At 36.6% G+C, this 22591-nt stretch overlaps 1 long non-coding RNA gene across 1 annotated transcript in view; it reads right to left on the bottom strand.

The window, feature by feature from the left end:
• The window catches only part of LOC139364326 (uncharacterized), a 317275-nt gene that overhangs the window by 186629 nt on the left and 108055 nt on the right, over positions 1-22591 (bottom strand). The window contains exons 2-4 of the long non-coding RNA XR_011625979.1: positions 15356-15410; positions 14539-14604; positions 13391-13514 (exon numbers count right to left, since the gene is read on the bottom strand). This is a non-coding gene — a long non-coding RNA (uncharacterized lncRNA). The remainder of the gene's footprint in view (positions 1-13390; positions 13515-14538; positions 14605-15355; positions 15411-22591) is intronic.

Below are 22591 nucleotides of genomic sequence, written 5' to 3'. Positions count from 1 at the left end.
TCATAGTTTCAGTTCTTAAAAAAAAAAAAAAACAAAAACAAAAAAAAACAAACAAACAAACAAAAAAAAACTCAATACGTCTTTTAGCGATTGCTTTTCCCAATCCTCTAGGATTTGTTTACAAAGTAATCAAACCTAATTAAAACAATCTGCTTTACTGCCAGAGTGGCCCTTCAATGCCCTACAAAAAACAGAGATTGCTCAGAAAGGGGCTAGAAAACAGAAGGAAACATGGAGCTTTGCAGCTCTTCATATGCGAGAAATTGAGAAGGAAGAAAGGTTAATGTTACTGAAGAAACTTGGAGACTAAGGACAGGTGTTAGGACCGGAGGCAAGAGTCGAGACTGTGGGAGATTGTGTGCCTGGAATTAGGGGCTCTGCTGGTCTCGGAAGATCCAGCCTGCAGCCCTGACCTATTTGCTCCATGGGAGTGACCGTGTTATTACTTGCAGTTTAGTGTGTCAGCCTTCATGCTTACTGAACCCTGGATGCTGAAGGGTAGAGACTGTGTGACAAACCCGGATTCCTTAAATTGGTGGTTTAATTTTCCTGCTGCTCTCTAGAGAGTTTATTTCTATACTGTAGCATATTTATTATGAATATTAAGTGATAAAACTAGCTGTATTTGAGAAAAGAGTCATGCCTACTGAAGACTTCATGTTAATTAGCTGCAAATAAAGTCCAAACGTCTCTAGAAAACCAAATGCTTTACATTCTAATTCTATCAGCTGTTTGGTTTCTGTTTTCTCATCACCACACAGCCACCGGGTGAAGAAATTTCTCTTTTAATATACATAATAATCTTTTCAAAGTTGTTCTTTATGCCTCTCCCTTCCTTAATTTAAAAACATATAGGAATGTTCTTGCTATTGCTGGGAAAATAGGCACACGTACCACAAAATTTTATGAAAGCATTAGATTTCATTTTAACTGGTAATTTGACACTTTATCTCCAAAACAAAAGTATTTTCTGTGATCTAGCTCAACACAAAAGCCCCAAAGATAAAATTTTACCCTGATGTAGTTATTCCACACAGTATGCCTATATCGATGCATCTAACGTACCCATAAAAACATACACCTACTATGTAGTCATAAAAATTAAAAATTAACACGAGGGAAACAGCAAAGGACACAGTGTGTGTATGTGTGTGTTGCTGTTGGGGATGCAGGGAATATGGGAGAGGCGCAGAGAAGGGGAATATGGTAAAGGGAAAGAAGGAAGTGTGTTGGAAAACATCTCACCCAGGAAAACTGCCCTTGAGTAATAGCAGTAGTCATAAACAGAGTCAGGAAAGGATATCACTCCTCAAGTTCATTTGTCTTTAGAAGGTAACATCTTTAAATTAGAGAAAATAAAAGTATTCTAAATGAGACTGCACAATTAGAAAGTAAAACAGGACTTTTAAAAACGGTTAAAAAAAAAAACCTGTTTAAAAAAAAAAAAGTTCATGTATATGTCGGCCCTTTTAAAATCCCAGATACATGGTTGAATCGCTTTCATTCACAGAGACTTTCAGCATAAAATGTTCAGTAAGACGTACTTTAGAATTTCAGAACTCTGGCTATTATGTGCTAAGTTATTAAAAAAAGTTTATTCTTTAGTCAAATACAAGTTTGAAAAATTATTTACTTAACACACTGTAGCGAGAGGAATTGGTAAGAATGACTAGTCCCTGTTGGTGAGGCAGTGACAATGTGGTAGGTAGTCCTCTTCATGTTCCAGGCAATCAACCTTTTGGAGGTGTATTAGTTTATTCTTATACTGCTATAAAGAACTGCCCAAGACTGGGTAATTTACAAAGGAAAGAGGCTTAATGAACTCACAGTTCTGCATGACTGGGGAGGCCTCAGGAAACTTACCAATATAGCAGAAGGTGAAGGGGAAGCAAGACACCTTCTTCACAGGGTGGCAGGAAGAAGAATGAACTCAGGAGGAACAAACAAACACGTATAAAACAATCAGATCTAATGAGAACTCATTCACTCTCACGAGGACAGCATGGGGGAAACCACCCTCATGATCCAATTACCTCCACCTAGCCTCTTCCTTGACACGTGGGGATTATGGGGGTTATAATTCAAGATGAGATTTAGGTGGGGACACAAAGTCTAACCATTTCAAGTTGTTTAGCCGTTTGGTTGTTTTTCGATTGATTGCTTTCACCCTTTGTTATGCAATATGAAAATTGACACAATCTCAACACCCATGAGATTATGAGGCTTCACCTGTTTGTAGGTAAAAATGAAATTACACTACACCAGAAAAACTGAAGTGTTCTTAATACCTACCACCTGTTGGGGATCTGGAACCCAGATCCACTTTATCGTCTTTTCCCAATCTCACAGCTCCTGGTGTGCCTCAGCCTGGGCCTCTCTTCTCTGCCCTGAGGGTGTCAGGCAGCTGCTTACCATTCATTGGTCTCTGTCAGGAGTCCAGTCCTTCCCCAGCCAGAGATGGCTTCCTGTGGACTTAAACTTTAAGAGCTCCCTCAGGCCTAGGCTCCTCATTCTAACACTAGGTACTCCTGTCCCTTACTTCCTCTCTTACGCATGACAAACAGCTCTTTTACAAGGCCTGACTGAAGCCCCAAATTTCAGGGAAGGGAAGTACCCACAGAGCTGAATTCACAGCAGACTAGAGATGGGTGTTCTGAGAGGTCCCAGCACCAGGTCATTGCTTCAAGGCTGACTCTTTGTCTCAGTGGTAAGGGAAATTAGTTTTGTTCCCAAACTTCTTCAAATTGGCTAGATTCCTCAGAGACAAGACCCAAGCAAAGAATCCTAAGGAGATGAAGGTATCACCTCCTCACCTCCAGACTAAGATTTAAGATTTATTTCCTGTCTCAAAATCTACTTCATCCCAGGAAGGCAGACACTGGTGAGCTCTACTCTCATATGAACAGATTCTTACCTCACAATTTCAACAGAGCGGTCATAGGAGAACACCATCGTCCTGCTTTGCAAGTGAGGCACACAGATAGCAGAGAGTAGGGAGACTGGGGAAGCCAGAGAAGTTGCTTTTTTGTATCCCTTGCTTCCAAGTTACCAAGAAAAACTGATTGCCCCTTTAATTTTCAAAGTTTCACAGATTTGGGGTTTCAGTCTTTAGCTTATAACATAAAGGGCTGTTTTATGGCCTTTCCTCCAGGATAAAATGAGATTCACTCCTGTATATCTTTTCCAAAGTCTCAGGGTCTCAGAGCCTGACCACCTCCAAGAAGCTACTTAATATAAGACACAAGATATAAACTGTATTCTGTAGGCATCTAAATCCAGACTTAGAAAATAAACTGTTTTTCCCAAAGCAGCAGCCTACAGAAATGCTATTCTGCCTACTACACAAATGACCTTTTCCATGATCATGCAGAACAGTTTAGCTCCTTATAGCTACAGCTTCTCAAACACCTCCTTTTCTAATTACCACCTGTGATTTAGATTTGCATAACTGAAAGGCGCACGCAATGATTTGCCGTAGAATTTAGAAATAGTCTGCGTCAACACTGTGTTCAATTCTCAACTTCTAGAAAAACAGAAAAACTGCTTGCAGTTTTGAAATGACCTTTTTCACAGGTTCTGTCACTCCCGTCAATGTTTCCAATAGCTTGGGACCAAGCCTCTGCCAAATTCAAGCTCATGTGCTTTTGAACACTCCCTTCAGCAGTCTACGCAAAAAGCTAGCCCCCGAACGGGAACTCAACCCTGAGGTGACAGCAGTGGAGTCACTTTTCTTTATATCTTTCTTCAGAAATTGCTGTCTTTTCCTTATATAGTCAGAAAGTAACCTTTCAAGAAGGTACCCTATCTCATGTCAGTTCAATAATTATAATAACACTTAATAACAATTACTATGTGCCATGCTGTGTTGCAGGTGCCCCCACATATTGAATTGTTGACTTAGTCTTCAAAACAATAGCATGACATATGTACTAAACACACACATATGTACACACTCACATGCAAACACATGCTTTGAGACACAAGGGCCCATTGTATAGGCAAGAGAGATGATATGACTTGCCCAGATTATACAGAAAGTAAAAGTGGCAGAACAGGAATTTACTAAGACTGGTTCCAGAATCAATCTCTTAATCACTCCTCCCCATTGCCTTATGCAATAGGATATCATACTATTTTTCACAGATTCCCAATTGTAAAAGTGGCTATATTGACTTAAGGTGTTTCAGCCATGATCCCCCTCATTTACCTTCTCCATAAGGCTTCACAGTCACTATAACATAAGTTGATGGCATACCTCTTCAAGAGAAACATGAATAGTAATGCCTGTGTCCTTGTTACTGTTGTCAATCACCCCACAGCAGCCGCTGCTGTTTGTGGGGATCTTACTGAGTCCTAGCATTAAGCTAACTGCATATGATGAACAGTGCCTTTTAATTTTCCCAAGCCACAGAATAGATGCCACTATTTTCCTCTATTTTGCTGCCCAGGAAACTGAGACTCTGAAGGGTTAAGTAACTTATTGAGAGTCCCATGGCTATTGAGTTTGAGAACCAAAATTTGAACCAGATCATTAGACTCAATGCTTCTGACCACAGTGCTCTACTATCTCCTGGTATAATTGTTATTCCAGGAATATGAGATTTGATGTAAATCATCATGGTGTAAGGGGGCCATTATAAAAAATGAAAATTCACTTTCTCTCACGCATGAGAGAGTCTTGGATTTTTCCTGTATGATTTACTTTTACATCACTTAATACATCATGTCTAAATTTAAAAGGCGAGTCTTATGGAGAAGAAAGATACCCTGACTTAGGTTTTCTGAGATATGAAAATTATGTTATTAGTTTTTCTATTTTTTGATTCATCTCATGAAACCTGAGATTGTATTCATTACCTCCTTGGCGAGAGCCCCAATTTACATGCATGCAAGCAGTCTGGTATGAAAACTGTTGTTCTTTGTTGTATAATGACTTTGACCTGGGATTCAATAAATAGAAACATGTTTATAAGATTGTGATGCTAATTTATATGAAAGTGGAAAAGTTCCAGAGTTAAGACATTTACAAAGGAAGTATAATATCAAGAATAGTTGGAGGAATCAAAACAGTATCAATACTGCTATGTTTATAATACCTTTATTTTCTCAAGGTTTTCTTATCTAAAGAATTCAAGAGACTTTTTTATATACAAGTATATTACAGTCCGAGGGACTTGAACATAAGGTAATAGAGATGTGCAGGAGAAAGTACTATGTACAGTGAAATAGCCCAGTATAGTGAGAAGAGCATTGGCGTCAGAGGCAAGACATTTGGGTGACATTTAGAGAAAGCAAGCCTATCAAAATCTTACAGTTATTTTTGTCAAAACAGGATTGCAGAGCTTGGTTTTGCTTGTCTAAATTGGCTACAAGAAGGCAGTAAGAACAAATCAACGGTCTCAAAGAACGACTTCTTTCAAATGGTTTATAGACACACGCTTTCTCCACAGCTGATGCTGTTTCCCTGGGACCCATAGGGTCAGTACAGTTACTCATTAGAACACATTTTAGTCACCTAATGACTGGAAAGATATGAAACTGGGTTTTGCTCTTTCTCCTCCCCAACTAGCTTGGTGCTCAAGATGTGGATATCAAGCTTGGGAAATATGTGCATACATACAAAAAACATCTGTACTGGATATTTAAAAATAAATCAAGTCTCATACATACTAGTGGGAGTGTTTGACAATGTTCACTAAATAAAGGTGAATGTTTGTATACCCGATGCCCAGCAATTTTACGCCTAGGCACATGCCCCCCAAAACTGTGTGCATATTTCACAAAATTATACATATAATTTTTAGAGCAGCACCTTTTTAACTGCCCAAAACTGAAAACCATTCAATTGAGCTTTAAAGGTGAATAAATAGTCTCTGCAATACTTATAGAAGAGAATACTATACAACCATAAGAATGACTAAACTATAGCTATGCAGCAACATGGGTGAATTGTAAAAATGTAAAGTTGAATAAAAGAAGGCAAACACACAAAAAGTGCATATTATGATTCAACTCCTATAAAGTTCAAAAACAGGCAAACCTAATCTGTGATATTAGTAGTCAGTATAGTGGTGATCTATGGTCAGAAAGGCTGACTGGACTGGGTCATAAGCAGGGTTCTTGGGTATTAGTGATGCTCTATTTCCTGAACTGGCTAATGTGTTACACAGATGTGTTAATTTTGTGAAAATGTATTGGGATGTACACTTAAGACTTTTGTACTTTTTTGCTTAGGCATTCAATATAAATATATATTAAAATTCTATATAGATGTGTAAACATTTCATATAGTCTTTATCAGATTACCTTACAGTAAGTTTTCTCAGTTTGAGCATTAATTAACATTTTTGGCTGGGTAATTTTTTGTTGTAAGAGGCTTTTTTGTGCACTGTAGGATGTTTAGTAGCATCCCTGACCATTACCTACTAGATGCCAGTTAGCACCTCCTCCCCAAATTATAATAATGCCAAATGTCTCCAGACATTGCCAAATGTCTTCTGGGAGATAAAATTGTTCTCTGCTTTAAGCTGACTTGCACAAAAGAATCATATTTTACCAAGGTTACTGATCAATTATGCTGTCCACATCATTTTCCTGTTAGTTAAATGCCAAGAAGAATTTTAATATCTGTCAAATGGAATAAGCCTGGAAATTAAAATACAGAGTCACCCACATCCAAGAAACAGAATTATTCATCTTACATGTTGTGCAGATGGGATTGGAACAAAAGAAGATTCCAAAAATTACCCCAAAATTCCTTTCTCTGAGAAAACTACAAGCTAGTTAGAAAATGATAGGCCATATCTGGACCTAACTCAGACATCATCATTTGGAAACATGAATATTGGAGGGGAAGGTGGGCAGTAGACCAGATAAAGAACACTCTTCTTAGAGCCTCCCTGGTCACTACCATGTGTCAGGAGGTACAGAGGTCCAAGGAGCAACACCAAGTAGAATTAGGGCAGGAAATCCTCCTAACGCAGTTGAGCACCCTTTCCATTGCAAAACACCTGAAACCAAAACTTGTTCCTCTTTCTCTGGCCTTAAAAAAGTAAAAATGTAAAGATGTGGTTTTCCTGCCAGACTGCTCTTGGCTTCAGAGCTCTCACCACCTCAATGAACTTCTCTACCATGGACCAGCTCTCTAACCTATCAGAAAACAGTACAGAACAGTGTTGTCGAGGAGAAATACAATGCAAATCACACATGAACGAATGAATGAAATATAATGCAAATCACACATGAATGAATATATATATATATATATATATTCATTCCAGTTGCCACATAATAAAAAGAACAGAAGAACAGGGGGTGTTAATTTTGATAATACATTTTATTTAACCTAAAAAATTCTAAACTTTCATTATTTCAGTATATAGAACATTGAGATTTTTTTTCTCACATTAAGACTATGTGTTCCTTTTATAATAATGTATTGGCCCCTTTTATATAATTTTTTGCATTGGAATCTTTTTGTGTAATGTTGTTAAACACTAACTTCTTATTTTCATTTGTTTAAAAATCATTTTACAAATCTTAATTTCATTGAAGTTCAACTTTTTTTTATCATGTTTTATGTATATTTTCTAAAAGCAATGTACAGCTAAATAACTTTAATGTGAAAGTTTTTATAAACTTTGACATCTTTAAAAATTATAATTAGTGTGACTGATGATATTGTTGGATTTATTTTGCCAGTATTTTATTGTGCTTTTTCATCATTGCGGTTTTTTTCTTTCTTTCTTTTTTTTTTTTTTGCTTGCTTTCTTCTTATCTTGCCTTCTGTAGGACTGATAATTTTCATTCACTTCTTTCTACTAATTGCAAAATTACATTTATATCCACATGTGTGGTTATTATTCTTAAACCATTATCACAGAATCTCCATTTTAAGTATAAAATTAATTAACAATTCTGTTTGCCATTTGTAAAATAAATATCCATAAAACACTGTAATTATAGCCCTCCTATCTTACCTTATTTTGTCTATTATTTTACTTTCTACCTAGTTTTTTTTTTAATTCTCCCCAAATTATTATTATGGTGGTGGCTATTTTGAACATTAAATGCTTTGCTGGTTTACTGATTTATACGATTTACTCATTCTTTGCTCACTCACGCTTGTTGTACTCCACTTTTTCCACTGAGATCAATTTTCTTGTTTCTCAAGATGAGGACTTTAGTAGTTCTTTCAGTGAAATATCATAGTCTTCAATACCTTTACTTCACATTTTCTCTACTATGATACTCTATTCTTGTATATAATTCTAGATTGATTATTTTTTGTTAGCACTACAAAGACATAATTTCCTTCATTTTTTTTCCTACATTGTATACTCTGTCAATCTAATTCTGGTTTCTTTGGAAAAGATCTGTCTTTTCTCTCTAGTTGCAGTAATATTTTAAAATCTTTGGCTATGGTGTTTTGCAATTTCACCTCAATGAGCCTGGGTATTTACTTTTATTAATTCTGCCCATTTAAAAAATATAAATACTGGGATCTGTGTAGTCATATTCTCTCTGAAAGTTGCCTTACAGTAATTCTCTATATTCTCTTGTGATGAAACTCCTCTAATATATGTTGATCCTCATTGTGTCCTACATATTACCTTAACCTTTCTTTTCATTCTCCTATTCTTTTGTTGTTTCATTCTAGATAATTTAATCAATCACCAAGTTCCTTGCTCATTATTTAGTTGTGACTAAATAATTGTTTAATACATTAATTTTATTTATAGTTTAAATTACTAATATTATCTAAATCTGTTTCTTATTTCTTCAGTCCTAGATCATTTCATTTGATTTTATTTCTTAATTTAACATCTTAATCATGATAAATATACTAATTTTATTTTCTGCATAAGACTATAATCATTCCATAATCTAGTCGTAAACATAAAACTGACAATTTTTTAGATATTTTATGGTTTATATTGACATTATTTTATACAGGTTCATTTTTTTCATTGGAAACACATATAGTCTATGTTGTAGGAGTATCCCGCAAGAGTGGTTTTATGGCCGGGCGCGGTGGCTCAAGCCTGTAATCCCAGCACTTTGGGAGGCCGAGGCGGGCGGATCACGAGGTCAGGAGATCGAGACCATCCTGGCTAACACCGTGAAACCCCGTCTCTACTAAAAATACAAAAAACTAGCCGGGCGAGGTGGCGGGCGCCTGTAGTCCCAGCTACTCCGGAGGCTGAGGCAGGAGAATGGCGTAAACCCGGGAGGCGGAGCTTGCAGTGAGCTGAGATCTGGCCACTGCACTCCAGCCCGGGCTCCGTCTCAAAAAAAAAAAAAAAAAAAAAAAAAAAAAAAAGAGTGGTTTTATGTTTGTTTCTGGCAGGACCTCAGTAGCATCACCAGCAAGGGACCAATTTTTATTAAAATCTGCGTGTTTTTTTTTTTTATTTATAAGCTGTATGTGTAACAAAAATTCAAACATTAAACTGATTTTTTATTTCTAATCTCTTAGTGAGAGAGGAAAGTCTCTATCTTCCCTGTTCCGCTGGGTAAATTTTGTCTAATTTGAGAATGAAGCCATTCATGGGCCTCAATTTCATAAAGGGATATCATTATCAAATACCTACTTTGAAAGGGCCCAGCTCTTTTCTTCAAGTGGGGTGAACCTGAAGCTACTTTTTCTCTGGTGACAATGTCTTTCAAAGGCCCCAACTTTATGAGGGGATTTCACTACCAAATGCCTAGCTTGAAAGGAGCTAATGCTTCACTTCTGCCCTTCAAGTGAGATGAAATGAAAGTGTAGTTTACTAGCTATTAGCTGATGACTCCATTCAAGATCTTCTACAGAACAACCACATATTCAACACATGTATATAATTCTTGTTTTCAGTTTTACTTTTGTTCTTAGCATCTAGATGTTTTTCTTTTTTATTAATAGTTAAACTATGCATTAGAGAAATGGTTTTTTGGTTGGCTTTGGTTTGTTTTTACATTTATCTGATAATTCTAGTTGCCTAGTTATCTTGTTCTGCCATATTGTTAGAATCCTAAATACTCCTTGAAATTTTTTGTACTTCAACATTCATGAGGGTTATGCTCCTATCCATAATTGTTATTGGTTATAAACTACATCCATACAGGGAGCATATATTTACAAAGACCCTCTCGATCTTTGATGGGCTCATGATTCACCTGGTGAATCTCATTAAAATGCATATTTTGATTCAGGAAGTAAATCAGGTGATGCCAAGCTACTGGAGGCTCATGGCTCACAGTTGGGCCACAACACCCAAGGAGGTTCTGATCTGCATTCTTTAAGGAGGCACCTTCACACCAAATGCCTGCCAGTTCCAGGTCACTGTTTAAGGAAAAATATTTATGGGTACGCTCAGTGTTGATAACCAGATCAGTCCACCAAAATGTTAGCATATTTCCTTTATAACACCATCTAGTTTACTCCTTAAGTTTTTGATGTTGTTTCTTGTTATCTATGTTTTTAAAGTCTCACTTCTAAACTTAAAAAGAGATTTATGAACATTGACTATTAACTTATTTGCTGTGTGCCTCACTTTGCTAAAATTCTGTAAGTAAATTCTTTAGTGAGAACGTCTATATTTTCTGCATTCTTCATTTTATCTACTTGGGGAAGACCACACAGAAGTCACCCAATACATGATTACTGATGACCAAAACTGAGCTAATGTACATTATCCAGAGATGGACTCACTGCCCTTGGCTTTTTTCTACAGTTTTATGAAAAGAGAATTGCTTACCATCAGAAGACTATTGCCTGTCCATTACCAATGCTGGGCACTTAAAAAATGAGGCACAGTCTGGACAGGAGACACTGTGGGGAGTGAGTCTGCTCTCTTCAAGGATTGTCTGTCTTACATTCTTCAAGGTGAACATCATTGCCTAGAGGGGAGCATAATAAATTGCTTCCTAGCTGTGATGTTGTTTAAGGACACAGTTTCTCAGTCTACTGGCTTCATTACTCTCTAACCTGGTTGGGGAGGAGACCTCAAAAGGGATTCTAATGGAGTTTTCTTTATTCTTGTATGTATCCTAACATAGATTACTGATGGTTCCTACAAAAAGATTAAAGGACAGAAATAGATTTGGTACACAGAGCTAAACGTGGGCACCCATGAATCATGTTTGCGTCCATCTCCAAAGTACTTGAATAGTTTCTCACCTTTTTGTCACTTCATCTCTGAGCTCAATTTATAGTGCTGGAATACTTTTCAAAGATTCTTTTTTCTGTGTGTGTGTGTGTGTGTGTACTCTATATGTAAACAATATGTACACACATATATTTTTAAGAAATATTCCTTCACTACAAATTGGGCTCAGTGGTGAAGTGATGAAAGAGTGAAAGAAACTATTCAAATACTGCTTTATATACAAAGAGTACACACACACACGTGTGTGTATCTATCTATCTATCCCACTGTTGAAAGAGAAGTTCAAAGAAATTAAAATATCTGACCCTCATTCCGTTTCTTCATTTTCATTCTGGCACCTTTTGGTACTTATGAGAAAGTATTTTAGATCATACATACACACACAAATCCATGAAGTACCCTGGAAAAGCCCATGTAATTTAAGCTATATTTAGAACAATTTATTGCCACATTCTACAAAAGCTGGGATGGAATATAATAACAAAGAAAGTAGGGAATCAGAAAGACTGCACCTGGGTTCTCAAATGCCCAGTGGGCCATAGTTGCATCAACAAAGTAGAAAGTCCAAGCATCCAGAGGGAGTTCTCTAAACTGCATACTCTGTGCCCAGGATCTCCTCATACTGTGCTTCTATTGTCTATGTCTAATTTCAGTGATATCCTAAAGTAACTTCAATAAGAATAGCCCAGCATTCTTCACAGGAAGAACGTCTCAGAGGATTTTATTCACCACAGAGGAACTCTAGGCTGTATTGGAGTTGCATTTCAGTGGTGCAAAATGTACTTAAAGATGTCCACTCTCTAAATAACCTAGCCAGAAATGTGTTCATATAATGCAGAGTTGGTTATTTCTTCTTACTCCAATCAGCATTTCAACTTTTTCTTACTGTCACTCTCTCCCAGTGGAGACAGAGTTATGATCTGTAACTGACTATTCTAAAAAGAGACGAAAATCAAAAGAAAGTTCAATCAGAGTCTTAGCTGAACAAAGAATATTGGTTCCTGTAACCTGAGAATTAACCTATTGACCTTTATGGCTTTATTTTCACAGACAGCCAATCCTATGTGCCTGGAGACAAAAAGAAAATGGAGCATTGGCATATGAATGATTCCTACATCTCACTCCAGTCAATAGTTCCTACCAAATCCCTTAACAGAAGAAAACCAAAGTGATTGATGGAATGCAATCTCCTCTTCCATCCCACCATATGGTGGAAAATCTTGAGAGAGTGGAACTTCCCAGAGGTGGACAGGCCCAAGAACAGGAGATTGGAATGCACAGAGAGAAAAAACAGTTGCTATGCTATCAACAACAGACCACGCTTTATGTGCACTGAAATCTGAGGTCCTGGCATGGTTCAGTCTACAAGAGAACCCACTTAGCAGACAGCTCCATTAAAAAAAAAAAAAAAAAAAAAAAAAACCAATAGACTGTATGTTCCCGAGGGCAGGGATATATCTGTTTTAATTTTACCTCCCTACCTGGCACATTGTCTGGCACATGTTAAATACTCAACATACAGTCAACCTAATTTCAAAGAAGAGAAGGAAATAAAAAGAAATGAGACATTTATCAGGTTATACATTAGATGTTGTAGCCTCTTATTGATGGAGCAGCATGATAAACTCTATTTTTAATTTCACAAAGCCGTTGGCATTTATTGAACATTACAGTATACTCTTGACTGATCCTTTATCACCATATGCCCTAGTCACCCATTGAGGTCTGAATTGGCAGTTACTCAGTGTGCCCTGAGTATAAGTTTGTGACCACAGGAGCCAGCGTTTTCTGTAATTATGCTCCTGGGCTGTGAAATCTGTTCCCTGTTGAGATTAAGAGACGAGCATCTGTTGCAGAAATTAGGTTAAATAAAGGAGGTACATCTGACATCTTTAATCTCTACTATTGTTTTCATTTGATTTTCTCTATTCACTGCATCACCACATGATAAAATAGTAGTAATTATAATAATAACCAATACTTACATAATTTTGCCAAGTGCCAGACATTGTTTAATCCTTATGTTAGCTGTATTAGAGGTACTATTGTTAGTTTTCTTTTACAGATTAAAAAAACTGAGGGACAGAGAGGTTAAGTAACTTATCTGTGGTCACATAGCTGGTATGCAACAAACAAGATCACTTGAGACAAGGAGTTTGAGACCAGCCTGAGTGATATATAGCAAGACCCCATCTCTACCAAAAGTTTTTTAAAAATTAGCCAAATGTGGTGGCACATACCTGTAGTCCTAGCTACTCCAGAGGCTGAATTGGGACGGTCAGTTGAGCCTAGGAGTTTGAGGATGCAGTGAGCTATGATTGCACCACTGCTCTCCAGCTTGAGTGACAGAGTGAGACCCTGTCTCTAAAAAAGAAAAAAAAATGGGTATCAATATATGTTGTGCATACACACACACACACACACACAGGTATATGTGCTTTGAATGTACAATATGTATAGTTTGAAATTAGACAGGACTATAAATTTGAACAATGACTGATATTCTTGGATGTTGTATTTTATAGTAATATACGAGCAATTATACAGTAACAACCACCTCCATGTATCAGGCACTTTGTTGTCTGTTTTATACATTGTATCTTAATCCATACAGGAGAGATCCCATTTTACAGAGTAGATCATAGATTTGTAAGGTACTCTCCCAAGGTATCATGGCATTGTCATGAGTTAAACCCAGACTGATTCCAAAGCCACGCTTTTAGTAAACAGGAATGTGTGATAGAGTTTAGTCATAAAATATTTAAAACCTAAGACTCGTTGTTAGGAAAGTGAGTTGAGTGTTGACAAATTGGAACATATTTTGGCAAACATAGATTTGGGATCTAGAGTCTCAAATTTCTTCAACTCTTCATGCACAGTCTATAGTCATCTCCATATATGTGGAAACTACTACATACAACACACATGCGCACACACAACACACATGCACATACACATCCACACCCACATACATACACACAGAATCAGGTGAAATGAATCCCAAAAAGTGACAGATTATAAGCCCTGAAAGGAATAGAATATGAGGGGCTTTGGAAAATGATTATTGAGTATCATCTATTGGGAGAGCCTCTACTGCGTATCACCCTTTGTCTTTACCTTTTTCAAAACATTGCATCTTGGCTAAAGAAGAAGTATTTGATAGTCTGAGAAGAGGGGTTCCAGAATGCCATACACTCTGGCCAGGTATTGTTCAGAAACACCTGGCCTTTGATGATGTTTAATCTGGTTCAACAACCAGGAAAGCTCACTGTTTATAAACATTCTTTTAAATGTAGATTGAGGGGTTCTTAGTTGAAGTGCTTCTGAAATGATGATATGGGACTATGTATAAAGAGATGGTAGTTAGAAAGAAGCCAGCTTCCCATACCAGGTTTGATGAAGTGTATACTGCATAGACAGTTTCATTGCCTTCTGGGTGTCCCCAGCAAGAACTCTGGAAGGCAAGAAAAATCTAGGCTGAGATATAGAACATCTGCATCTATCTGAACTCCATTCACTGCCAAGATTTTAACTTTTTTTCATTTTTTATTTTTTATTAAACCTTTTTATTAACTTATATTATTTGTAACTATTATTTTTAACTTTTCATTAGTTAATTCAGAATTTAATTTACTACTCACGAGGGTGTGTGTGTGTGTATAGTTTGCTTTAGCCAACACAGACTCTTTCAAACAGAGGGAACAAAAATTTCAAAGGCCTTGAGGGGTGGTAGTATTTGGCTAGCTTGAGAAATAGAAGGAGATTTTGTGTCTGGGGTGGTTGAGCAAATAGAAGAATGCAAATGAAGGAGTAGATAAGGTAAAACTAAGTAAGAAGGCTCCGAGGATATAGTTTAGCTTGTGCACATCAAGCTAACTTTCCTACTGTCTTGATAAAGCAGAATTTGGCTCCATGATGATCTTTCACCATGAAGCGGAGTCCCAGTCATCCAGCCCCACTGTGTCACAGGGATGTTACGGGGGAATGCATGCTACAAGTGTACACATATTATTAAGAGGACTCCTTCCTTTTTAGACAAGGGAACACAGAGAAAGAACACTAAATAGCTTTTCACTTGTGCCATCAGAAAGCTCAGAGCTACAGCTCAGTGGAGATGGGAAAACAATGGTTGAAAAGGAGTCCAGTGGCCTGATTCTATGTGGGGTCAAGGAGATACCCAGATGAGTCTAAAAAGTGGTTCTTACTTTTCAGGAGTTCCCAGACTTGGAAGAGAGAAACAGAGGCCCAAAGTTCCAATTCCTAGAAATGAGAGAGAGAACAGAGAAGGATCAGAGGAGGGGAACCAGTGAGTGTCCTCTGGGTAGGGGTAGGCACTTCGAGGTAAAGATGTCTTTGCTTTTGTTTTTAATCTGTGCAGCATTTTCTGTGGCCAGGACATAATAGCTGGTACACAGAGGAACAGTGTGGACTTGAAACCTACAAAATTAGAGGGATTGAGTTGGTTTGTGTGTTTGTTTCAATTGCTTTACTGAAATATAACTGACATGATAAACTGACTATATTTAAAGTGTAAAATTTTATGAATTTTTTATATGTGTACACCTGTAAAACCATCAAAATCAAGATAATGGACATAGTTATCACCCACAAGAATCTCATGTGCCCCTCTGTATCCCTTCCTCTCTCCCCTCCCATCTTCTCATTCCCACATCCCCAGGCAATTACCAATCAACTGTCACTATGGACCAGATTTTCCAGAAATGTATATATCTGAAGTGAAACAGTTTTATTTTTTTGGTCTGATTTATTTCATTCAGCAAAATTGTCATGCATTCTGTAGTACATATTGGTACGTCATTCCTTTTTAACACCATGCAGTATTCAATTGACTGAGTATACTATATTTACTTATCTGTTCATCTGCTGATGGGCATTTGGGTGATGTCTAACATTTTTGCTATTACTTTCATGCATACTCTTCTAGCTCCTGCTGTTATATATTGGCTAGGTCCTACAGTTTATTCTTTTTTAGCAAGTCTAGCACTTCTCTAGTAAGATTATGCTGTGACCTCATCCTAGCTACTTGTCTAAAGCTAGAATCGTAGGTGGGCTATGTCTTGGTTAGTCCATGTTAACTTGCAAGCTGAACATTACTCCATTACTTCCAAGCAAGGAAAATTTGTTCATTTTTGCAAGTTCAGAGATTGGGGAATATCTGAGGCTTTAAGGATTTTGAGTACATCAGACATGATATTCTCATTTTTAAGATCCTACTCCTTTCCAACCAGGACCTTGACCTGGGCAGAGCAGATTTGCTGATACTGAAAATCAACATTCTCTGGACTTCTACCTTTATAATTGAATCCTAATTCACAGCTTTTTTTTCTACCCTCAGGCTGCAGGAGATAAGAATCTCTTAATAGGCTGCCAAAGAGTCCCTTCCACTTTCACACTTTGCCTTGAATTGGTGATTAATCATCTTTACCCTTTCATTGTCTTTCTCCCATGCTTGGGTAGTATTAAGTAGCATTCCTGGGTTCTCACTGTCCTTTTAATGCCTACTACCCTAGAATCTCTCAGATGCTTGAGATATTGCCCCTGTCAATATATTCCTTTTATCAGTATCCCAATCCAGTTGATCACTGGTATAAGTTTTAACAGTTCCATCACTGTAGCATACCAAAGATTATAAGAGTTTCACTCACTACTAGTAATGGGTACCCCATTGCCAGTGAAACTGTGGCCAATCCAGCCTTCAACTCCCATTTTTTTAGTCTATTCTTAGGACCACACCTGTCTGTTACAAATTGTCTTGGGTCACATTACCCAGGAAACAGATTCTGAGATGGAGATGCATATGCAGGAAGTTTCTTGGGCAATGATCTTTGGAACAATAGCTGTGAGGTAGTAAGGGAAGCATGCCTGAGCAGAGGAAAACACAACTGAGATACATTCGCAACTGAAAATCTAAACTGCTCACAATGGAAGTCTGAGATTTAAATTGCCCTTTATAATTTTCCTTAATTGAGCCAAGGTGGACAGGGTTTGGTACCCCATCTTGCAGAGTCATTGAACTCGGGCTGCTCTTGAGGAGGAGAAGCATAACTCCCAGCAAGGCAACTCTCTTTGTCCAGGTCAATCCCCAGGAAATTACTAAATTGTGCTTTGTTAACAATTGTCACTTCTGCTAGTTGAAGAAACAAATCCTGAAATGGGGATCTGAGTGACCCATTTTTTTTAAACTAGTATATGGTAGAAAGAGGTATTGAAACTAAACTACCTCATTTTATGTTTTTAATTACTGCCTCCTGCATCTCTGATGGATCTTGTTTCCATTTCACCCTCACTGTCATAGTCAGGACCTTTATTATGTCTTTCCTGGAATATTATGATATGATAAATAGTAAGGGAATCAGTGAATCAGTGTGACTTTATTTCTGTCTTATCTAAGTACACTCTATGTGTCCCATGAAATTTTTATGTAAACACAATCAGTTTTATAGCAGTCAAACACATTGTCCTTCCATATATCTTTCTAAAGGCTTGATTCTATAAAATAATTTAACCTTTTCTGTGTTCAGTTTTTCTTTTCCTTCTAGCTCCTACTGGCCTTTAGAATACATACGTAAGTTAACAGAGCAAGTGAAACAGTCAACAGGTAAATTAGATAGTAAGAATGAGGTCAAAAAAAGAAAACTGCTTATTGCTAATGCCAGCCATATCACTGCAAATCTTAAATACCACCATCCTTGTAAAATCAGTAAAGCAGACAAAAATGCATTTTCCAAATGCATTTCATCATCCAAAGATAACCACAATTTTTCTGTTAGTGTGTTTTCTTCTGGTCTTTACATGCATTCGCATATACTTATCTTTACAAAGTGTGAATCGTACTATGTATAAAGTTCTATATACTGCAATTTTACCTAACATTTTGTCATGGTCATTTCCTCATAACTTTCCAAATATGAATTTTGATGAATACATCATTTTCCTTTGTGGAGTTTGTATTATAACATTTTGATTTTCTAAGCTCAAGAAGGCAAGTTATATTCAGAATGAGATGGCTATCTAATACCTACTAGGATAACTCAAGTGTGTCAATTATTACCTGCAATATAGAGAATTGAAAGGAAAAGAGAAATGTTGAATCTAAACACAAAGATCTTGTGGTTTTTCTCTCCCCACAGAAGGAATTTACTGGTTAGCATTTTCTTGATCTTAAATAGTGAAGAAGATTTTAGCAAGTTACCTAAAGGTCTTAAATTAAAGATTGATTAATATTTCTATATAACTTTTCCCCATCTCATTTCATCAATATGGCACTTTAGGCCTTTTCTCTCTTGCATCATTATGCACTGACCTTTCCATTGTTAATGCGTCTATTCTATGCCTGAGTAGAGAGAATTTTTTCCCTCTTTTCAGAGATTAGCTGCAAAGAAAAATTATGTGACATTCAAAAGAATTATTTTCAACCTACCCTTTCAAATGCCTTTCTGACATGTAGTGATGTAATTGAGCTACATTAATTTTAGGAAGCATCTATATTTGCATAATAAAAATTTATTTTAATGTACTTCAAAAGTAATGCAATATTTTTTGCAAAGAATACTAAACGACATTTAATTTTGTGACTCTGTTATTACAATATACTTTGAATTTCATGTTATAAAACTCTAGTTGATATCAATATTGTAAATTTTAGTCCTTCTATCCCATCACCCAATATGCACATTTGCTCATTAAAAGACATTTGTTGCTGTTCAGGGCACCTAACACCACCAAAAATATTTTTAAATAGATTATGTAGAAATAACATTCTCTAAGCCCAAGCTTCTCAGCATCTGTCTGTATAGATGTAACTACCTCTTTAAGATAATGAAGAGATTATGTGAAACAGGGATTTTTTTTTTACCATAAGTTAGGATAAGACTAGGATTAAAAATTATGTTTGTTTACTAATAGTACTTCTTGGAGCTACTAAAGGAATAATAGAATAGGAATACAGAAGAATAGGGAAGATTCACTTTGAATCTCAAAAAAGAAGCAATACTCTCTCTTCTCCAGCTATTTACCAGGGAACCTTTCCTTCTATCATCAGACTGATTACTCTGGAATACACTGGTCTAAGAACGTCTTTACTATTTAAAACAACATTTCCATTTCTCAGTTTTCTGTTTGATTTTATGGATCCCAACTGACATGGTAAGACTTGTGTGTGTTATAAGAGAGAAAAGTAGACGGAGACAGACTAAAACTGTATGGTCCAAATGTGTATCAGGGAAGAGCTTTTGGCTAGGTGTCTAAAAATGGCTGTGTCATGTGCCTCTCTATCCCACAGATCAATCCATATGTTTCTACCCAAACCAGTTTGAGACAGTTTCCACTTTAGAACAGCTTAAGGTGTTTTTCCCTTCTTTGAAAGATTGACCTTCAACATTGTATTTTGAATCTATTTATTGCCACTTCTTTCCCTATAATTCTAAGCCCAGACACCATCATTCTTTAAGTATCAAAAGAATAGTCTTTTAGTAGGTCTCTGGACTACCAACATTGCTGTCTAGAACCTATTCTTCACATGGCAACTAGAGTTCTTTGCTTAAATGTAAATCAGGTTTAGTCTGATCTTCTCATGTCTTAGAGTAAAAAGCAAAACCTTTATCATAACGTAGAAATACATATATGATCAGCCCTTGCTCTCCCCCAACCTTATCTCCTACAAACATTCCTTCTGAGACTTACCTCCTCACTATTCCTCAGGTATGCCAAGCATGTTCCCATCTCTGTCTTTGCACGTGCATATTTCTCTTCCTGCAATGTTCTCCGTGCAAATATCTGCACCACTTTTTCACTTGCTTCTTTAGAGAGTAAATGAGTGAATAAATAACTTTTAAAAATTATACAGTTTTATTTCCCATGAGGGAAGCTGATCTCTGTGTTGGAGTTGACAGCACCAACCTGTTTGGTCTTAACACTGTATGACTATATAAATTTAAAAGTAAGAGCCCCACCCACCATCCCCCCAAAAATTGCAAAAGGATAGGCCGGGCGCGGTGGCTCACGCCTGTAATCCCAGCTCTCAGGGAGGCAGAGGCGGGAGGATAGCTTGAGCCCAGGAGTTCGAGACCTGCCTGGGTAATATAGCGAGACCCCGTTCTCCACAAAAAGGAAAAAAAAAAAAAGACAAAAAAAAATTGCAAAAGGTGATTCTCATGTGAATATAAAAAATATTTAGGGCAACAAAATTAAATGGAAAAATACTAAGTATTCTATTCTTCATTCAGAATTATATATATATATTTATACATATAAATATATATTTTATATACATATATGTATAAATATATATGGTTATATGTGTATATAAACATATATATGTATAAATATATAAATATATACATATACATCATGATAGGCTGAGAGACAAATGTAAACATTCTTCTGTTTTCTTTTTATTTTGAGTCATAGAATTCACTGTGTTAAGCCTAGAAATGATTCTGGAGATCATCTACAATAACCTCCCCATTTTCAAAGTAGACCAAGATACAGAAAATTAAGTGGTTTCTAAAAATTCTCATAGCTACTATTAGAAGAATCACAACTAGGATGTATATTTTCTACCTTCCATTCCAGTGTACTTTCCACCATCCCAGACATTTTACAATTTGTGCTATATAACAAGATATTCAGAGATTCACGCATCGACCACAGGACCATAATGATATCTTCAGGGTAGAAATGAAATGAGTATTTGGCTGGATTGCTTTATTTAGGGCTGAGAAGGAAAAACTGCTAAGCTGGGTATTCTCCTCCTTGCAACTTAAGGAAAATCTTCCAAAATGGATTCTGGCTTTGCTTCACTTTCTGCAAAAAATTAATCTCAAGTAGAAAAGCATATGAAACTGTTGAAGAAACTCACAGGTTGTATCTTTGTCCATATCAATATTCTTTATGAAATTTGAACAGTTTTATCAAAAGTCTATATATCCCTCTTGCAGAGAATACCCAAAATTTCAAGCCCCCTTTCATGAATAACTTCTGAACATAAAGCAGAATATTTTCATGTGTGAGACACTCTTTAACGCAACAGGCATTTTTAAAGACAAGAAAAAAAAATTTTTGTTTCTGAGCAAATTGGTGGTTATTTTTGTGCACCTCCTCCCATACTCCCACTGACTCCCATTGATTTGATACTTCAGCTTTTAAGAGAGCACTCTGAAACATAGCTATAAATGTTCTTGATTTTTAAAAAGCTACAGCGTACTCAATCATATACCATATAAGCCAATTGTAACATTATTTTCTTCTCTTAGAATGCTTTTAAGTCCCATTGTCAAGTACACAGGCCATCTCATATGCTCCCCAGCTAACAGAACAGAAAAATATGAGAAGCACAAACTTGAATGACTCTTGGCAGAGGCATTTATAAATAAAAACAAACTTGAGGGCATGGTATAGTCTTATGAAAGAAATTTTGTTGAATTCTAAAAATAGCACAAAAATAATTGTTTCATTTATCAGATATCATGGCTGGATTTTCAGTTAATGGTATCTTTCTCTTTCCATTTTCTCTGTTTCAATCCATTCTATAGGATTATGACAAGGAAGAATAAATTTTAAAGTAATTGCAGAAGGGACATGCCTAATCGTATTGATCAACTTGCACAGAAGCATGTAAATTTTGTTTTCAACGACCTACATTAATATTGGTTTCTCTATAAAATGTTCATTGGAGTGGGACAGGGGAGGGGGACATTCAGCATTAACAGAATTTCCATCCACACACCAGGTAAGCTAAAGTAGCTACTTATAGGGAGAATCAGTTGCAGTTGGAATGAGGTATATACCCATATCCCCGCTGCCATGTTAAATTTCAGTATGCCCCTACTGCATCATTTTGCAATTTATTTTGCTCTACTTAGCAGATCTGTTATATTGCTATTCCTCTGTCATAATTGTTAAATCTGCCTCGTTCTACTATAATTCCATTGCTTTTTAAAAAAATATTTGTTTGCAGTAAATGTAAATAGAATACCTGCTATGCATCCAAGAAACACACAAAATTATTACTGGAGGGGCTAAAGTAAGATGATTGTAATTTTACATATATATGAAAAGATATAGATAGACATACACAGATATACATACATACAACTATTTGGTCATTACCTGGGAATTTCAAAGACAGCAGACAGGAGTGATGGCATCCTTCCTTGAAGCCAGAAACCGGGAAAGAGGCATGTGTCATCTACCAGAAGTTCTTTTGTTTGTGCCTAATTACATATTCTAAGATTTTAATATTTACAGTCTCAGTTGAGAAGGTACCGTGAGGATTGAGAGGGGTCAAATCCTTTAATTTTTTTTTTTTTTTTTTTTTGAGTTGGAGTCTCTGTCACAGTCTGGAGCGCAGTGGCTCAATCTCAGCTCATTGCAACCTCCGCCTCCTGGGTTCAAGTGATTCTCCTGCCTCAGACTCCCGA

Source organism: Macaca nemestrina, chromosome 7 (assembly GCF_043159975.1).
Source record: "Macaca nemestrina isolate mMacNem1 chromosome 7, mMacNem.hap1, whole genome shotgun sequence".
Taxonomy (NCBI): domain Eukaryota; kingdom Metazoa; phylum Chordata; class Mammalia; order Primates; family Cercopithecidae; genus Macaca; species Macaca nemestrina.
The sequence above is the reverse complement of the archived record's forward strand: the minus strand, read 5'-3'. Positions and strand labels throughout refer to the sequence as shown.